The following is a 21,840-nucleotide window of genomic DNA, read 5'->3' as shown; positions in this document are numbered from 1 at the left end:
AATTCCAATTGTTAACAGTTTAATTAATGGTTGCTTCATTATTGTATTTACCTGAAGCATTTACATAGAGTAGAATTCTTAGCTTGATGCACTAGGTAGGTTTCAATACCTGGATAGAGAGAACCTGAAGAAACAGAATCCTTCATCAGTGTTTCAAGTTTGTCACTCATTTTTCACTCAAAGTATCACACTCCAGCACACCTTTCTACACTGAGACATTACAAATACAAGTGCCTGCTGTATCTTGCTTTGCCAGCTGCCTACTTCTGTGCTTGGCTGCAGATGCAGACATAGCCATAAACAGAATTCTTTAGGGAAAGCTCTCCCTCACTTACAAAGACTTGATTATCAAGCCAAACAAACCTTACAAAGGAAAATTCTGATGATGCTCATTGAACAACACTGAAGACAGCCTTTACATGAAGCATAACACAGGGAACGTCTCCCTCTTTCCTCTTTTTCTTCTGAGAAAATATACCAGTGACTGAGAGTGCAGTCTCCAGAAAGGTAACCCATGCTCCTGCAAAGCTGTACAACAAGGTTATTTTTCCTTTTCAGGGGCATCTCTGGTAAATGTATTCCAACATTGTTGATGAGTACAAACTGTATGAATTAATATTAAAATATGAATGACTCCTGCACTGAATATGAATCAGCATATCTACTGAATTTGCTAAAGGAGATTTGCTTGGATGAAGGTATCTGATGAATTAAAAATGAAGCTTCTTCATTATAGCCCAGTGCATTGCAACTGGCTTATACCCCTTGCGGAAATCCAGTTTATATTTTCCTATGCCATTGTGGAATAAAAAAAAAAATCTTTTCTAAACTGACATTTTATTAAAAGAATTATGCTTGAGATTCTCTAGGAAAAAAAAATAACAACCTGCACTTTCTGTTCTCTGAAGTACCAATGAGTCCTCAGCAAGGGAACTTGCTTTCTCATTCACAGCTGCTGCAGCATGTTTGCTGTTGATTTGAAATTTTGTAGTGTCTTGAGCATCACCTGGGAAATCAAGGTCCATGTCAGGTGTTCTGAAGCCTGCATGTTTGATAAAAGCTGATGATTAGACCTGGCTGAGCCTAAGCATAGTCAAAGGGTGTTTCAAGATGAACATCTGATGCTAAAGGATGTGGAAGATGAAATCTGTGCTATCCTTACTCTAATTTTGGGAAAGCTAAAACAATGAAGATATTACTGGAAAAAAGTCCTCTCTCAAACACTGCACTACAGTGATGCAATGTTATCACAAGAAATATATTTGCTTCCCAGGAAAATATGTTGTTTTTCATTGCAAAGTATTAAGTGTGTCAATGGATATCAGACTCTGGACAGTAAAACAATCACTCTTAAACAGTTGTACCAAAAGGGCTACAGCTAAGTGAAAAAATAAAATAAAATAAAATAAAATAAAATAAAATAAAATAAAATAAAATATGCATGTATGCTGACTTAGTTTTTTAAGAAAGAAATAAAAATATCACGTCTGCATCTTTTCAGTGTAAATATTCTGACTTGTTTCAGTGAGGCAACTACAGGTTTAAGTTCAAGAAACCATTCAAACATGTTTTCAGTTATTTATAAAAAATCATCAGGGACATTGTTAGCTCATCACTATTTAATCATCTGAGATCTTATTAGTTACCATCACTGACAACTCAAAAGCAGGTATGTATCCTACTGTTTTTGACAAAGCCCATCTAAATCAGGCTAGAGAGTTTGGCCCAGGGTCTGTGACTGTCTTGTGTTTCTAAGAGCTACCATTATAAATCTCATGCACTTCTCATACACCTCCAGCACCTGACTGTATTTTAGAGGTGTTTCTTGGTAACCTTTTGGTGGAAAATGCTTCCTAGGCTCAGCTGTGTTTCAGTATCAGTCCTTCCGTGTCCACAACATCACACCGAGGTCAGATGCAAAATGCTACTAAACATACACTTTTTACAGTGTACAGATATTTTCATCTTTTTCTGTAATTACTAAGTGAGGGTTTACTTTAAATCACAAAGAGTTTTTGTGCTTGTGATAGGAACATACCTTCTGTCTTGCAATTTCTTCTCTGGCCTATTTTAATACATGGAAAAATGTATAAATAGAAATACATTCAAGCAGTATGAAGCCCACCTCTGGTGAAATGTAAGAAAAACACTGTGAATTCAGTGAAAGAAATTTCAAATAGCCTTTTTTTCTAGGTAGGTATTTTGAATGAAAAATCATATTTTTTGTTTATTTTATTGTGTCCCTGAAATAAAAAACAATAGAAGAGGAAGAGAAAGAGGATGGAAACAATTCACTTTATCAGCTTTCTGTAATCGAAAAGGAAACCCATATAACTGCATTAAGCTCAGTCTAAGAGTCTGACTTGAATAGGATACTTGAAAAGGATAGGATTGTTTACTCACTGCTGACATAGTTTCAAAGGGAAAATTGCCCTGTTTCTGTTAGGAAGCTATTATGCCCAGAGGCTAATCCATTTCCTGAGCATTTGGAAAATGTTTTATCAGATGGGCAAAACAAATATTACCTATTCTTGGTTCAGTCCTTTAATCTACAGATATATATTACAGTTTACAGGTCCACTTCACTAGAGATAAATATAAATAGTTTCAATACCATGTAGGGGCAGGCAGTACCTACGTCTTATTTCTAGGCTTATAAATTGTATCACTGCTGGTTTAGGATGGCAATCTTAATTTGGGGAACTGTGGTAAAAGTCTGATTGCTTATTTGTTTGTCTGTCTTAAGTTTCCCTCTGTCACCCCACTCTGACAGGCTAAGCAGCCTGTAGTTAAGATCAATATTAATAGTGAAGTACTTTATGAAATATTTAGCTTTCTTTCCTCTTCAGGACAATCTTCCATGCGGGATATATTTGTTCATAATGCATTTATCTTTTCGCTCACTGACTTTTACTGATAGAGAATGGTATTCTTCACCTGAATGCTAAGGGAAGTGTTATGAAGCATTTGATTTCCCTTTCATTGTGAATATTCCAAAAGCCTTCAGGTAGATGCCATACTTCATGATGCATGCTGCTGTTTCTTATGAGAGGCCACTTACTTTACATATTTTCCTAATGCAGTTTTTCTCCATTTATGTAACCCTAGTCCACAGCATGGAACTTCTATTGAGCCAAGCTTAACACTGTAAAAAATGTTTGAGGGGGCCCTTGATTTAAAAAAAATAACATCTCACATGATAATATCAGAATGCTTTCACAGTTTTAGAAATTGATTTAGAATGGATTTTTCAGATTTACATGCATTTCCTCACAAAGACAAATGATAACAAGAATGGTTCATAAATTTTAAGAAAAGTTAGTATCTAGTTTAAAATTTCACATTACCAAGGTGTCACTGTTCTAAGAAATTTTAGACTAAATAGTATTTTGTTTTGAATGATGAAAATAGGAATGTACTGAACTGTATTTTATTCACACCAAGAACATTTTGAAAAGAAGCACAATTCTGATAAAAATCAAATTTTGATAGTAAGGAGGAATTTCATGATCAGATCCTTATATTGTAACATGCTTAAAATCCAGCCCAATTTTGAATAAACATGTGTTGTACTAAGTCTTACTACTTCTAGTTCCAAGTATAACGCTTTCAATAATGTTTCACCATAAAAGTACTCACGCGCTCTGAAATATGATAAAAGAAAAATTAGTAGCTCTTAATACGACCTTGAACTTATCTAAACTGTTTCTATGACAAATGCAAGTTTGCATTTAGAGTTTGACTACACTTTCAGCTGTCCGTAAATAGTTTTAAGAAGGATGAAGTGAAAGAAAAGGCAACACCTTGAAGACTTGCCTAATATTTCATTTGTAGTAGATATAAGATACATAGCTGGTACAGTATTACATGTAAGTCATGTATCATCCACATAAAAGCACTATTGGGTATTCATGTAACTGTCAACAGAAGAGGACATATCCAAGGTGAACTGGAAAACCTCTCTAGTCATACCAGTTTGTAGTGTAGACACTTTTTTCAGGAACTGACAAGTCTAATGAAGAGTTAGCCATTTAAGTAAATTCATCATTTTCCATGAATGTTCTTTTATCAAAAATCTTTGCTTGACATTTTTATAAACCTTTAGCAGGAGGGGAAAAAGAAGAGTTAAACAACTTAGTTGCATAGAATATACAAATGATGTGTTATATCAGGATCCATTCAGGTAAGTGTGACAACTTCTTATTACAACTTAACATTTATAAGTGGAATGCAAAGTTAATTTAATTATGACTTTAAAGAAGGACATGCTTCTAGGAATCCTATTAATAATATATCCTTGTAGCTCTGTAGCACAAAGATACCTTGAAGAAGAAAGAAGCTATTAATTCACCTTGTGAATTCTTTTGGAAAGAATTTTCTGTAGAACCTTTACACTTCGGAGGGGCAACTAAAATACCACCTGTCTTCACCAGAAGATAAAAGAAGTGTTCTGAAATATCTCTGTTTTACTTGTGAAAGAGAAAGCCTTGCTATTGTGTTGTGTGCTTTTAATTTTCCGTGTCGGCTCTGTACTGGGAAAGAGCAGTTTCCCTTGCTGCACGCTTCTCAGTACCTTTGGGCCTCACAAGGGAACTTTTTTCCAGATGAAAAAAGGGAGTTAAGTGGATTTGCACTATTTAGCCATCAGTTGCCAATGGAAACCAGGGAATGGCAACAGTAATATGCTTTCCTTTTGCACTAGCAGTCCGGCACAAAAAGAGGTTTAACAAGAGCTGAAATTGTGGCCCTGTGCATTTCATTGCATTTACAAGAACCATTGATATAATTTAATATAACTTAATGTAATGGACTATGGGTTATTCATTCCGAATAAGAATAGATATGTTCTTTCAAGGTTGGAAAGTAAGTAAATTCAGAATATTAGGTGGTCTGTCAGTTTATTTGACATATTGTTTATAAAATACTTCAAGAAATTATTTTCCATAAGAGGGTACTTTCTACAGCTCAAAGGGTAATCTTTGAATCAAGAGTATTTATTAATATTGGACATCTCAGCTGAGGTATCTGAAAGTCAAACTGAATACCTACAAACATGTATAAATGCAAGTCTTAGCTACTTATTTATGCTTTTTGTGACTGATATAAATAAGGGCCAATTCTTTCACGATGAGCCGTGTTGAGAAGTATTTTACTATGCAGGAATTCTAATAAAGCTATCCTCCAGTACTCAGGGAGCAGAACCGAGTCCATTATTATTGGAAATCTGAAGGAAATATCACTCTGAAGAGAGCTATTTTTAGTTTACAGAAAAACTTGGACCCGATTAACCTAAAAATAAACATCTGTAAAAAGCTCATTGAATTTACTAGGAAAGTAGCTAAATAGATTCCCTTCATCCCAACACTGTGTAATGAGGTTCATATCAGTTAACCTGGTTTTATATGCCAATGTAATATATGAATTGTTGCAGTCATTATTTATCCTTGAAAGGCATAGAGAAGAAAAAAAAATCCCTTATCTCATAATCTTAAATATACTAGGAAAATACTTCTTAAACTTAATGTTTGGATTGGTTGCATAAAAAAATAAGATATTGTTTATGGAGAAGTTTTCTACTGTCTTATTATCTTTATGGGCTTTTCAGACACATTAAGTAACTAGATATAGAATTTTACAAGCCTGTTACAAATCTATATAAAATATCCATTACATGATATAGAATTCCATAAATAGCGTGTGTTTTCTAAGCAAATATATTACTTATCTGTATAAACATTTGTTTTAATTTCTTATACATTCACTATAGCTGTTTCACTAGTGAAGAGTATCCAGAAGACATTGAGGTCTGGTTTGCATGCGTGCAGGGAAATAGCTCAAATGCCAGAAACTGGGCAATGTAAATTGATTTACAAACAAAATAAAATGAACTGGAAAAGTTTTGTTTAAATGCAAGTGATTTTTTATGTAAGCACAAAGTGGGAAACGTGCTAAAGGAAACTTATAGCCCTAGTAAAATGGGCTAATCCTAAAATCAGGGCTAGAAACATTTTAAACTATATAGGAGGTATAAAAACCTAATTCCTGTTTTAGTATCATTTCATTGATGAGAGAGTCAGATGGCCATTTTTGAATCCTTAATTAAGGAAGGACAGAGTTTTTCAGGTTTCCTGACTTCTTCAGTGGACAAGTCTGACAAAGGCCAAGATACAGCTAGGCTCTTAATATTTTATTTGTCAGTTTTGGTATCTTGCTGAAAGTTTTATTTACTATACACTGCTTAAATCTTGATTTAAAGAAAAAAGTCTATCTGAGGCTTTTCTGTATGATTATCATGCTAATATAGACTTCAGTAAAAATTGTGGTTTAATATTAAAATTCAATCAAAATAGTTTATAATATACATCAAATTAACTGAACTGTTTTCCCTAAAGACAAATGAAAAAAGGAAAATATATAAAAAATCTATTTCAACATTTTCAGAATATTCTATTCTTTTTCTAAAATGTATTTAATTCAGATACTTCTAGTTTAACTTAAAAATAAAATGTAAGATCTAGGGATATTATTTTGGTTTAAAATACAAAATCATTTTGTGCATTCTCCAAGTGTTTCCTTAATCCCTGCTGTGTTGAAATGAACATTTGAATCCTGTGAAATAAAGAGAAATTACCATCCCCATTTTATAAATGGAGAACTGTTGCAGAGAGTGATTGCAGCCAAATACTTCCATTAATTCTAGGTATTCAGTGTGATACCACTAGTAGCTAATTTCCCATAGGACTTAACAGTGTATATCCCTTTATGTATTCAAGCAGAGCTTGCTTTCTCTGGGCTGCAAATGTGAGCATTCTGCATGTCTGCAAAATAGGCTTTGGAGTCTCAACATGCAATTAATGGCCATCCATTAAAAGTCTGCATCCAAAGTGAATTGCCTATCACAGAATCCAATATTGCAAGTCAGACTTCTTCTCTCTTAGTAATGAAATCGTCTTTTTTTCTTCCTGAAAACACCACTCTCTCCTACAAATCCATAGCTGGTCCAGCTCCTATGGGGGCTGCCGATGCACTACAGAACAGCGCACTGGAACATTTGATTGTAATCATCTCACTATTTCTGAAGCAGCACAACTGTGCAGCTTACACAGCTTCCCAGATATTCAGGCTTTTCACTGAGCAGTCTGCATATGCCCTGATGTTTGCTTTAATTCTTTATTACAACCACACAGATCCTCTTTATCCCTATAGCTGTATTAGTCTTCTATGCAATTACAGTACTTCATACAAAAACAAGTAAATTGGGTTCTCATCCATTTAAAAGCTGACAGATTTGTACACAAATGAAATAGTACATTTCTTTTTGGTTGCCCCCTAGTAATACTAATGGTACGTATGGGGAGTGAAATTATGAAAGGAGATAGGCAGTAATTTTTCTCAAACTCCCAGACCAAGTCTGGGTTAGGAGACTACGAGCTCATCTGGTGATTTTCTGTGATAGACAACTGGCCCTGTTCAGGCTGAGGAGATGGGAAGAGGCATTTTTTCTCCTGCAGTGCAGTGTTGCTCCTCACTGACTGCTGTAGAAGTCCAGAACTACGCTGAATAAAGGCATCAGGGAAGAAAATGAATAACCATATTAGCAGCATGTAAAAGTGTGGGGCAGAAATAGTTGGGCACACGTGATTTAGAACCTTCAACTTCTTCATAACATTTATGAGAAAAATAAAATATATTCTTTGCCATTGGATAATGTCTTTTCATACATTTATCAGAGTTGTACTTTCTATGAAATGTCTTCAGAAATTCATAACTACATGATGAGAAAATGATCTCTTGGGTCAAATATTTTCAATATGCTGAAAGAGAAAATATAGATATCTTTAAAAGGGTAATTATAAGGAACTGACAGGGTTAACAATAGGAGAAATAATCCAATACCATTTACGACATGTCATGGTGGCAGCTATCATTTTCTCCAAAGCATGCACAAAGAATGAAATCTAGTATTAAATTGCATAAACTTGTCACACACAATCACCTTAAAACCCAGCTTGCATCCGAATTTGACATTAGAGTGACTTTGAAATTTACAGGCCAAAAGGAACAGATGTATCCATTAAAACAAACAGGTACAGCCAAATACTGTATACTGCAGCTATGTGAGAGAGAAAGAAAATAAAAAAAAAAAAAAAAAAACACCCACTGGTGCCTGTACATAGTCACTGCTTCTTTGACGCTAACAAAGTACAAAAGTTACCATGTTGCTCTATAAAGCCTCACTGAGGCATTTGGCAGTAATAAGAATTAGAAGACGGATTTTGGAAACATGAAGCACTATTCAAAGAAAAGTTCTGTCAAGAACTACGTTTGAACCACAAGGGTTCAAAAACAGCTTGATATGGCAGATCATGCATAAGCATGTTTTGCTTCAATCACTGTCTACTAATTATTTGTTATAATACACATGGCTAAAACCTGCTTGCATTTTTCACAGGGTCTCAATATCTATATCCTCAAACGTATGAATTGTTTGACCTCTTTCAGGAAAATGAATAAAGTAGAAGTTATTCAGCTCTTCATTTATTTCCAGCATCTAGTCATATTAGCCATATACAAGATCTAAACTAACAACTTCTTACATAAATTTCAGCTTTAATGGCATCTCTTCAAACCAAAGGTCTAGTACTAAGTACTGGACAGTCATTGAAGCTATGTATAACCCAGTGGAGACCCTAAAGTTATTTTGCTGCAGCTGGGCAAAGAGCAAAGGTATGTTCATAAACAGACTCTGCAACCTGTCATTTCTGTCATCAAAATTAAAGACTGATAGCCTCAAGATGGAGATTTAAAGTTGATTCTCCTGTTGATTTTGTGGTCTTCTACTAAGGTTGCCAATTTAGAATGTCTGAAAATACAAATATCCTTCTATAAATCTCAGTTTTCTGTATCTCCTGTAAATTACAAACCAAACAAGCTCTCATTGTTTTCCATCTCTACTGATTAGCCAAAAAAACTTTTGTATATCCTAAGAAGTTCAGATTCAAACTACCTCATTATTTGTATTTACATTTACATTTACATTTATATTATTTACATATAGTATACTTGATTTTGGTAATCCTACCCCTCTAATACCAAAGGTGCCTTGAATACTAATGTTTTCCAGAGTCAGTGGGTTTTCCATAGAAGTGTTGTCTCCATCTACATAGCAAAGAGTTGTGAGCCACATCACTAACATCCCTTTATAGAAAGAGAACATGCAACCCTAGTCTAATGACTCTAATGAAGTCTGATAGTTTTAATTGGCCCAACCATTTGCATGAAAATGTCCAGAGCTTCTGTGTGGCCCTTTTCCCAGTCTGATCTATTTTAATGTTTTAAATTTCAAGACCATTGCTCCTTGCTTAAAATGCACGTCTGTCAACACCAATATGCACTTTGAGCCACTCTTAATTCTTTTCATTCATCTTCAATAAACGCTAAAGGTAAGCACAGGCACAAGCAAAATGTTGCTTCAAATAAAACCATCTGTACTCCACAAATGATTATATTAAGTAGAACTTAGTCACCCAAACCAAATCTGAATGGTTGAAGTATATCTGAGGACTTCAGTCTCTTAGTGGTAATCATCTGCTTAGCTGAACCTTTTTTTTCTTATTCCAAGAACATAAACTAACAAGTCAGAAAAGCCAATATGACATATGCAGCCAATCCACCAAGCCCCAGAGCTCATCCTAATGTAGGCATGACACAATTACAGTTCAGGAATGAGCCCAGTAGACCAGAAGCTCTGTTAGCCCATACATCTTTGAAGCGATGGAGTTTTAAAAGATCTACAAATATACAAACACTGAGAAAATGGTGGGCACTGACAAAACAGTGAGTGGTCCCACATCCATGCTGTGCCGACGGTGATAGGATTGCTTTATGGTCTGGCTGCAGCCACAGTGACCCAGACAGTTGTCCCACAGCCACCCCAGTCAACCTGGCCACATGCACTGTGTGACACCCTCACCCCTTTCTCAAATCTCTTTTTGGCTGGCCTAGTATCTTCCATTCTCCATCCTACTCATGTCCCAGAAAAATAACCTGCCCCAATGATGTTTTTCCATATTTATCCCAGTCTTTGCTACATCTGTACCCAAATTTGATGTTTTATAAAATCATGGAGTCAGAGAACAATTGAGGCTGAAAGGCTTTTCTAGAGCTCATTTAGTCCTACTCCTCAAAGCAAGGTCGGCTAAAGCACATTGCCCAGGACCATGTCAAATCATGTTTTGAATATCTCCAAGGATGGAGACTGCCCAACCTCTCTGGAAAACCTGTTCCAGTGCTCAGCCACCCAAACAGAAAAGTTGTTTCTTAAGTTTTAATAGAATTTTCTGTATTTCAGTTTGTGTCCATTGCCTCTGGTCCTGTCACTGGGCGCCACTGAGAAGAGACTGGCTCCATCCTCTTTATTCCTCCCATCGGGTATTTACACGCATTGATAAAATCCCCTCTGAGCCCTGTCTTCCCCAGGCTGAAAAGTCCCAGCTGTCTCAACTTCTCCTCATGTGAGAGATGCCCCAGTCATCACAAAGATGGTTATCTTTGTGGCCCTTTACTGGGCTCACTCCAGTAAGTCCATATCTCTCTTCTACTGAGGAGTCCAGAATTGGACCCAGCACTCCAGGTGTTGCCTCACCAGTGCTGAGTAAAGGGAAGGACCACCTCCATCAACGTGCTGGCAACACTCTTCTTAATGTAGCCCAGGATGCTATTGGGCATCTATGGTATGGGGGCACAGTGCTGGCTCGTGGTCAACTTGTCCACCAGGACCTTGTGGTGGACAGATGAGTGAACTTTTGCCTGAAACATTTCTTGGTACATAAGGTGCAAGCAAACCACAACCCTGAACAAGCCATCTGTTCCCAGTGGAAACAGGACTGAGCTGCTGCTGGGCCCCCTGAAACGGTCTCCCTGCGACCACCCAGGACACACCGAGCCTGCGCTGAACCAGACCATGATTGGGCAGAGACTTTGGGACCTGGACTGTAAATTATTGCCGCTTAGCACAACTTTTATAAAACTTGCTTAGCATGAGTAGCTACATTTGCTGAAGCCTTAGGCCGCACTCCCTAGTTCAGTGAGAAAGGGCCCCAGAGCTGGTGCAGACTGGAAAGATAAGGGAGTTACAAGCAGTTTGCACTCCTATGCTTCACACTCCAGGAGGGAGGGTGTCAAGGCTTTGAAGTGAGGCCTGCTTGGGCACCAGGACCCTGGGAAACAAAGCCTCCCCTCACTGCTGAAACAGTGTTAATTAGGGAGGGTCTGGATTATATCCCCTTCGTCAAGACCTTGGAAGATAACACCTACTGTCACTTTGTCACTACACCTTTTTGTCAGAGCCTTGAGAGAGAAGGGCAGAACCCGAAGAATCAAAACTGCAACAGTAAAGATAAGGGAGAAAAGAAACAGCCTGCCTAGGAACAACGAGGAGACCCAATAAGGAGCAGGAGACCCCAGACCTAAAATTTACTATTGGTCTGAACTACTGCGTGAGGGGTGGGAAACTTAATTTGAAAAATCTATAATTGCCCAGGGATTTCATTGTTCGGGGTCCCTCTTCGGAGGCACCAAACTCGAGCTGTAACTAACTACTGCACGCGTGTCATTACAATTTATTTATTTAATTTGCCTTGATTTGGCTCCAAACTTTTCAGTGGGAACCTAGGGTCGGACCCTGCTTGAGTTGTAATAACTGCACGCGCATCACTAAAATTTACACCCAGGGTGAAGAGGACCAACGGGACACCACTGGATCCATGGGTGGTGATATCTCTTTCTCTCTCTCTCTCCCTCTCTCTCTCTCTTTATCTCTCTCCTCCCCTTCACCTTTCCCCACCTTTTCTCCCCACTTCACAGAAAATAAAGTTAAAAGGTTGTACGATATTTGACTGGTTTTAGCGTCTTAATCTCATCCTTGGGATCGTAACAAAACCCTCCCAATATTGGATCGGGACAGACGTGCAGGGCTTTTTCTGAAAGACTGCCCTTCATCTGGTTGCCCCCAGCCTGTACTGGTGCATGGGGTTATTCCTCCCCAGGTGCAGGACCTAGCATTTCTCTTTGCTGAACTTTATAAGGTTCCCCTGTGCTCATTTCTCCACCTGGTTAGGTCCCTTTGAATGGCAGCACAGCCAGTGGTATTTTTGATACTGTTATGTAGGCGGTCTCTGCCTTATGTTATGTTACTTCCTAGTATGGTTGCTGAGGCATTGCTGTTCCTGCAGGATCATACTCTGCACAAGGTCATCAATGCTCCCTTCCAGTTATCTATGGAGTTCAGCCTTTTCATACATAACTCCCATATAAGTACCATGGAGATCCAGCCCTCCCTAATGGCACTATCTATAATTTTTGTCAGCTTCTCATTCAGTTAGCTGTGTTCAGCAAATTTTCCTGTTCTGTCCAGTACTTTTCCATATCTTTTTCAGTTACCTTAACCTGAGGCCGCAGCCTAGTCAGTGGTGTAATCTGCCTGCAATCCTAACATTACCCCTCTCCAGAAATGCATACATACACATTTTAAAACCCTGTGATTTTCTACAGATGAAGATAATGTGACACATTATTTTAACCTTTGATATATTTAACCATCAAACAACTACAGAAGAAAAAGCAGTTCTCATTTCAATATTGAATTGAAGATTTCCATGCTGTTAGATTTTAAAAAAGAATAAAATCATGACACTGTGGAGGACATTCTGTTCTGTTCTGTTCAAAGCCATCTCATAGAATTCCAAATGAAGTGTACTCAAATGATCAATAATATATGTAAATTATTGTGGAGTGTATTATTTTTACTTTAACACAGTATCATTTATTTTCTAAACACAATCTTGTTATTGATTGTGTGGAATTGATTTTACTCCTCGAAATTTAAACTCTTTCAGATTAAAACGTGGCACATAAGAAAACATGTTGGATCTAAAGACATTTGTCCCTTTTAGAAACAACTCACTACTGGCAGTATATAGGGAATGATATGAATATTAATTACATACCATTTGCTGCAAAATAACATGCTGAAGGTGAATCAACATTCAGATCACAGGATCTGCTATGCAAATGGGAAAGAAAATGAAATAGTCAGCCATGGTTAGCATTTCATTAAGTTTTTAAGATGTCAGTGGTTTTTAATTCTCCCCCCCCAAGAGTCAGGAAACCCTACTTCAAAGGTCCAAATTTTCAGATATAGTAATGTGTTGAAAAAACATGAATTTAAATCCACAAAGGGATTTAAGTGCCTAGTAGATTATACATTTGGACCCAAGTTGATAATTTAGTCTGTATCAACTTCCTTCAAAACTCAAAAAAACCCAAAGAGCTCCATGGGCCCTTTCATTCTTCCAGTATTTCTCACTAGCGTGCTAATTTTCTTCAAGGAGGCATAAACAAAACTACCTAAGTCTTAACAAAACCAAACTGCTCAGTAAAGTGCAGGACATTCATCACTTCTAGACTTTATGGGACTCTCAGGAGCTTTCTAGTATGACCTACCACGGCTGTGAGGGAATATGAATTCTAGCGCAGTGTTCACTGGGCTGGAGAAAGATCAGATGCAAGTTAATCACTCGGGAGCTTGGCTATTATGGCAATGGTTGTGACAGATTCAGATGCAGTTCTCTCTTTTGAAAGATATTTACTTATTTATTAGTAACTGTTAAGGAAGTTATTGAACTGAAACTGTCTAGAGGTAGCCGCTTAGCACAACTTATATAAAACTTGCTTAGCATGAGCAGCTAAATGTTCTGAAGCCTTGGGCCACACTCAGATAATGTGAGGAACTTTCACCTAGTTCAGTCAGGAAGGGCCCCAGAGCTGGTTCAGGCTGGGAAGAGAAGAGAGTTACAGGCAGTCTGTGTTCCCGTGTCTCACACTCTGGAAGGGAGGATGTCAAAACTTTGAAATAAGGCCTATGCAGGACATCAGGACCTTGAGAAACAAAGCCTCCTCTCACTGCTGGGGTAGGGTTAATTGCTGTGGTCCGGAATTACCATCTCCTTGTCAGGACCTTGAGACACAACAACGGGACCCAACAGGGAACAAAGACACATCCATCAGCAGAAACCTCAACAGTAAAGATAAGGAAAGAAACAGCCTGCCTAGGGATAACGATGAGACCCAATAAGGAGCAGGAGGCCCCGGACCTGAATATTACTATTGGTCTGAACTACGGCATGAGGGGTGGAGAGCTTAGACTGAAAAGTTATAGTTGCCCAGGGATTTCTTTGGTCAGGGTCCCTCTTTGGAGGCACCCAGCTCAAGCTGCAATTACAGCATGTGCGTCATTAAAATTTATTTAATTAATTTGCTTTGATTTGGCTCTGAACTTTTGAGCGGGAACCTAGGGTCATACCCTGTTATGGTGGCCAGCGAGCCTAACTTTCCATAACAGTAACTGAACCAGAAGTATCTAGAGAGATTAAGATATCCTTGCACAAGGATGCCTGAAAGTAGGGTGGAAGAAATCAGGTCCAAATCCCCACTGGTTTCACATAAAACAGCACAAAATACTTAAATGTCACAACACTCAACAGTTAGGTGGCACAAGTGTGGAATGGAGACCCATCTTTACAGGTAATTTTTAAAATATTAGGAAGACATTATTGGATAGTATAGGAAGATATTGATGGAAAGGGAAAAGCACTTGGATGATGAAACAAACTCAAAAATTACTTTAAATAATATAATTTGTTCATTTGTATAATCTCTTAATATCTATGAACTCTTCAGAGGTCGTGTGCATTTGGTGTCATCAAAATGGAGAAATCCATCTACCAGTTTCTGTACACATCCTTTCTCACAATGTGATGTATCTGTGATGACCCCTGAAGCCCAATTAAACTCCAAATTCAATTACTTTATCAGTATTCCACACTAGGGTGGAACATATAAGAAATGAACTCTGTTTTGGACTGTTTTACGACCCACTTTTTTGCAAGGCTGAGACAGACAAGCACATGGAACTTCAGCAATATATAGGCTAACCAGGTTAATCTTTCGAAAATCTTTTATTTTGTTAGCCAATGAGTGTACAATCTGCATTTTTTAGTCTAATCACAGCAACTAGATCAACAAGTTATACGAACCCTTCACAGAAAATTCTATAAAGTTCAATAGATAAATAAATAAATAATAGCTAATAAATTTGTATAGAAATAGAACATAGTTTCTAAAATCTTTGGGACCAGAAAATTATAATTGTTCAGTAGCTTTCTTTATAAGGAGTAGAATGGTAATTCATTATATTTAAATAATATTGTGCAGCCTATCATGTGGAATCAAACGATAAATAAAAAAATAAATACTTTTCAATTTTAGTTTAATAACAATTTCTTTTTTCTCTTCTCTTCCCTTTCCCTTTCCCTTTCCCTTTCCCTTTCCCTTTCCCTTTCCCTTCCCTTCCCTTCCCCTTGCCTTGCCTTGCCTTTATTTCAAAAGGTATTAAGCTCTTCTTTCAGTTTCTGTAACGACTAAAGAGTCATTCTTATCTTCTCCAAATATCCATATCTATATCCAAGCATCTGGAAGATACAAAGTTAAAAAAAAATGGTCAATGCACTATTACTATTTATGTGAGAAAGTTGTTTCAAATAGCACCACACATTATCTAATGAAAAGAGAAAGCTTTAAAAATTCTTAGGAAAACTGAAAGAAAAACCTTTAGTTTTCCCCCCTAGTTTAATATGCAACAAGAGATTTCACATTTATTTCGATAATAGTTACCTGGAATCTTTCATATATTTGAGAAGGGCAATAATTTGTGAAAGTTTAGGACATTCAGAAAAAAAATCCTCATCTTACTTTTTAATTATGAGCCTAAAACACACAAAAAAAATCCAATTAATCTGTAATTTATATTATATATATATATATAAAAGTGACCTCACAAAAGAAATTAGTGCTTTCTCCATTGCTTAAACGTCCTGGCATAATGATATTCAGCAGCTACTTACTACATAGAAGTACTTTTCAATGAACACTTTTTTTTCTTTTGTAAGTTTTATTTGTTGAGTGAAACTGTTTTCCAAATTTTATCCCAAAGATCTAGTTATTTTTTGAGGGTAAGAAGTAGTCTAGCAAGCTCCATGTATACAAATAAAAAACTCTTTTCCAGTCAAAGTTGCATTAATGGAAAAATATAGAAAATAAAACATGGATGATATGCAAATCACTACCTGTGTATTTGTTAGGAAAAGCTGAGGCTTTGTGTTTCCACTCTCAACCCTGGAAACAAATTATTCCCTTACAAGGGAGGGTTATTATTGTGAGGGTTATTATTGTTATTGTTATTGTTATTATTTTAAAAACTGGATAGGATCTTTGATTGATGCAGATGATTGACAAATCTAGATAAAGAGTAGGGAAGTGGAAATATTGCCAGTTCACAGCTTGTTCCAGATGTTGCTTAAAAAAGTAGGAGTATACACCAGTTTATAAGAAAGTTAATTGCATTAATAAAAATTGTGATCTCTCTCTTCAATCTGTCTATTTTTGATTCAGTCAGAAAGCATTCTTCATAGTTCTGAATTTCAGTTCCTGTTAGGCAACAAGACCTACCAGTGTAAAACATTTGTGACATTAGATTTTTAACCATTATTAATGAATATTGTCATATTTCTATTTTATAGACATCAGTGTATGACTGAGTTATTACAAAGTGGTTATTATAAAATTGAATACACATATTATCTGTTCATAAGCAGAAGAAATAAAAACAAAATGTTAAGTGCATGAACTGCTGCTTATTAAAACATGTTATAAGCACAGAATGTCATGGCACATGTTTTTTGTTGTCTGGAAGCTCTGGATTTGTGTTACTGTGACTTCCAGAGAGAGAGAAGACTAAGAAACCATAAATTTCCTGCAGGAATATGAGAGACATCACTTTTCCGGGAACTTCAGAAGATTACTTATGTGACAATTAATTTGATCAGCCCTAGCTTAGACGATGCTTCAAAGTAATTAGGGAGATTTACTCAACTCCTTGTTCCCAATTAACTAGTTTTAGCAGAAGCTGGGGCACAAGTTTTGCGAGTGAGGCATGGTTGCATTAATACTCCTGCTTCACATCAGTAGGCTCCTTAACTCAGGAATGCAATAAAAATGATTTAAGAAAAGAAGAGAAGGAGGGGGAATGTTTTCTGGAAGGGGTTGGTTTTTTTTTATAGATTACATAATGGATATACAGACAAAAGAGTAAATCCATATAATGTTATTGTTCTTGTACACTTTTAGGTACATTAAAGTTCTAACGCAGTGAGAAAGGAAAAATAGATCTGTTAATCCATTCAAGCAGTAAACTACAAAGATGATAAACAAACAAATAAATTTAGAATTGATTCGTCCGTTTAGCAGTATGCAAATAAAGAAAACCTGATTCTTCAAGGAAAGCCTTATAACCAAAGTAATAGATACCTTTGGAAATTGGTAACCTCCTACTCTCTACACTCAGTTCTTCATTTGTAGAAAGATAGAAAGAGACTTGGTCAAGACTAAAAACTTCAATCTATACTAATACCAGCAATATATTCAATACATAGACGTAACTTCATAGCATGTTTAGATAGTCCTGCAGAGTTTTATATGTAGCTTCTGACACCTCTGACTTTTATCTTTTATTTATTCACTAGGACCAAATTAGAGAAAAATCATATTTAAGGAAGACAGAAATGGAGAATGTCATCAAGTTGAGCACAGAGTCTCACTATAGTTGGCTAACAGATTTACAATCATTAGGACATACTGAAAGATTTATAAGGTTGCATTATCAACCCTGATAATAATTACTGTAGATGAAAGTAAACATGGATCCTGTAATAACTTTTCAAAAGAAACACTCAGGTTCAAATTGATCCTAGTGATTACTATTGACATTTTTTCTACATATGGTTGTTAACAAATGAGATCAAACACTTTCAGATAAGAAAGTATTACAAATATACGCACATTTGGAAAGAAAACATTAATAAGAAAATTCAGTTACTGTTCTTTATTTTAGAGCCAATAAGTAAAAAATTCTTAAGCTTTTCAGTTCCTAATTGGATTAATTTTCTTTAGTGGCAAACAATGTATAACTACAGTATAACTAGTTAGAAGTAGTTCCAAGATTAATTCTGAATTTATACATTTCACATTGCATGGAAATGAACACTAGATGGTATATCCATTGACATCTAGAATCAATATCTAATTACCTTTACCACATTCCAGCAAGTCAGTGTAGATCAGAACCTGAAGCATTTCTTTCTAAGGAAGTTCCAAGAGTAGATTCAATAACATCTTGAAAATTACTTTTGCTAGTCATTTGCATGATTATTTTATAAAGATTGTCCACTCTTTACCCAACAACATTTTTATTAGTTCTCCTACAGGTCTGTTTTCTGATAATTGCACTTACCCGTGTGGTGACAATCAGAACTGGTTTCTCTGAAATCAGTCTCCTTAAACCTATCATAAGGCAGCTGTACATGTACAAGGTACTATGTGTACAACAGTGTAGAAGCTATACATTGTGTATAGCTTGTAAATGAATAAAGTGATCACAGTGTGCATTTTGAGTACTGATTTATCAATATAAAACAATTTGCTGTGGAGAAAACCATTCACACAACACTATGACTGGTATACTTTGCAAAAGATACAGCATGCACCCAAGACGGAAGAATAGCACAAGTGATATAGCCACAAGAGAACAGAAACCAGCGTATACAAACTACTGAAGCATTTCCAGCTTCTCATGAGAACTCTGTAGTTTATTCTACTCTGTTTTCCACCAAGCTAGGTGTCCAAGCTAGAGAAGTTAAAACCAGCTCATAGATGTCTATGTAAAGTATAGGTGCAGCAGTGACATCAGTGTAGAAATAGCCTGAAGCAAGAGTCCCCAGGCATGACGCATGGAGCATTACATGTAAAACTTTAGTATGTTGGTTATGGAAAATATTTTTAATTATGGTACTGCTTTTTTAATTTAATTTTGAAAATTGAGATTGAATGGTACTCTAATTTCTAGTCTGATGTTTTACCAATCAAGTGGTCTTCAATGAAATTTCATCTCTAATGAACTGATATATAAATAGATTTTTCTTCTTGCCACTTGCATAGATTTATTCATTAGCTGAAGTAAAATGGAATTTGTATGGGAATAAGTTTTTGATGGAAAATATCCATTTTTTGAAACAACACAAATCTGCCAGAGATGTTTGCCCAAAATTTCTGATTTTTTTAATTTGAAAAATTGGTAGAATGGTTCCCTGTTGGGCAAGATCTTGTCAGTTTTATCATTTCCCTGTCAGACAGCTCAGGGGGAAGTCAAGGCACTCTATTACCCCTACAGAAAAACTGCCTTTGTGTCACCTAGACAGGGAGAAGAAAAGAACTTGGGCCATCAGCCTCAAGCAGTGCTCCATGAAACTCAAGCATCTCCCAGGTATACAGATGGAAAATTCATAAAGTTATTGAATGGTATCAATAACCTCCCTATAAGCAAGTTTTTGTGACAGCATGGAAATATCTTACAGTGAATTCATAAATGCTGTTCTTCTCTGCAAGCTGTTCTCTTTGAGAACAAACAGAAAAAAATGAGCAAAAACTCTATGTTTAAATAAATGAGATTAATTACACTCCTGGGAAAAAAAATGAAAAAACTAAAATAAAACAAAATCAGAAAATATAGGCATTTTACTGGACACCATCTGGAACTCTTAAAAATGAAATTCTAGCTTCAGCAGAAATGGCAAGAACAAGCCTTCTCTCTTCTATTGTTCTCTTATTTTATTGGTATCGTTGTCCTATATGGTATGCTAAAAATATGCTAAAAATAGATAAAGTCCACTGCTTTTGTGAGTTTAGATGAAAAGCACATGAAAACAGCTTTAAGAAAAGAAAAAGAATGCCTAATGCCAGAACATTGCTTCCTTCTAATGCTTCTTAAGCTATGCATAACTATGGGCATAATTTTTTTCCCTCTGCAATATTGTGTTCTCATCACTCCTTATTGTATGAGCATCCCACATGGTTTATCTTCTTGAAATGAACTGTGTGGATTCACCACTATGTGCCTGCTTCACAGAACTGAAGTGTCTTTACTAATGAAACATACATTTAAGAGAAAGGACTGTAAATAAAATGCCCTCTTCCAGTACTATGTCAATTTATCTAAGAAATGCTCACTCCTGGATTGCTTAGAACAGAAATGAATCTACTTGATCAATGTAATTGGGATGTTTGTGTAATTGTATCCTAGAAAGAACCTTCCAGTAAAGTGAATCCAATCCATGGTTAATCATAAAATTAAAATCAAAACAAAACAAAAATACTATAGCTATCTTTCTGATGCAAGCTCTAAGTAGTAATTAGACAGTTTGTTCCTCATGGAATCTTTCTTTTCTATTTAAAATATTTTATGAAAAAAAAAAGATTATTGGTCAAAGAAGACTTACAGAACAACAGATTCATCTATCATCAGATCTATAATCTGTGTGTTATATATATAAAACAAAAACAAAAACCAGAAAAGCCAAATCCCCTAAAATACATATTTAACTCATTATATGAAAAACTGAAGAAGTAAGAGCTTTTTTTCATCTATTATATGCTCTTAAATTATTTTTCCAATAAAAAAGAAAGTTATTATCAATTTACTTTTGATTCTCAAATAAATCATCCTTTTCTGTAGATCCTATAAAACAAACACTGTTCTTTTTGCATCTCCTATATATATAGCATGCACACAATATATAACACACACACGTATGTATATATATATATATAAATAGAATACCTGTTTCTGTTCTCAAACATATTGGATAATTTTTCATAGTCCAAGCTATACCAGATATTTGTCCTGGCTCCATGATCAACACTGCTCTCTCTAATTTCAGTTGTGAAGGTTTTGTTAGGTATGATTTTGGTCTAAAAGTTGTGTTTTGCAAGATTAAATGTAGACTCAGGTCTTAGATTCCTAATAGCAGTTTATAGCCTCTCCCTAATTCCGATTAGATAACTATTTCCTCAAAATTATGAAATCTGTTGACATGCAGGATGAAGGGACAAGTCACATTACTCAATCCATATACTCACAAAGCAGACAGAATAAACACCTATATTCTGAACTTGCGGGGAAAGTAATTAATTACCTTTTCAGTAGCTTCACCCTATCTTCCACCAGCTGCTAAGAAGGTCTTATCAAACACTAAAATTTTTTCGGCCTACAGCTGTGTTTATCAGAGACAGTCATCCCCGGATCACTTTGTAGTCAGTGGGGAGAAGTATGCACTCTTAGAGAACATTCATCTGAACTGTTTCAGCCATCAGCCTTAAAATGAGATAAATCTTGCCTTACAGATTCTTACTTTTCTCCTTAAACTAGAACTCTACCTCATGTACTGGCAGCTATATTACAAGTGTCTGAAGTAGAAGGGTATAAATCCCCAAACAAGCCCCATGTTAGGATGATTAACACTGGAATTGAATGAAATGTCCATGGAAAATTACAAATGGGGAAAAAAAAAAAAAAAAACAAACCTTACAATGTTTATTAATATGTATGTAAAAGATCTCAAAATGACACTTCCTTTGAAATTAATGTAATTTTTCATTCAACACAACAAAAGAGTCATTATGTAAAAGCTTGAAGATGGTGAATGAAAATGTCCTGAACTGAAAGGCAAGTAACTTTAAGTTTACCTCTGCCTTGCATTTACATAGAATTTAGCCTTATTTGTAAATATAGACACAGACTTCTCTCTCAGCTGTGCTCCTGTAACTCTAGTTTCTCTCCATATCTGTAATGGATATCTGTATGTACAGACTGGAACCAGTACAGGACTGGAA

Source organism: Dromaius novaehollandiae, chromosome 1 (genome assembly GCF_036370855.1).
Source record: "Dromaius novaehollandiae isolate bDroNov1 chromosome 1, bDroNov1.hap1, whole genome shotgun sequence".
Lineage (NCBI taxonomy): Eukaryota > Metazoa > Chordata > Aves > Casuariiformes > Dromaiidae > Dromaius > Dromaius novaehollandiae.
Note: the sequence above shows the minus strand (reverse complement) of the source record.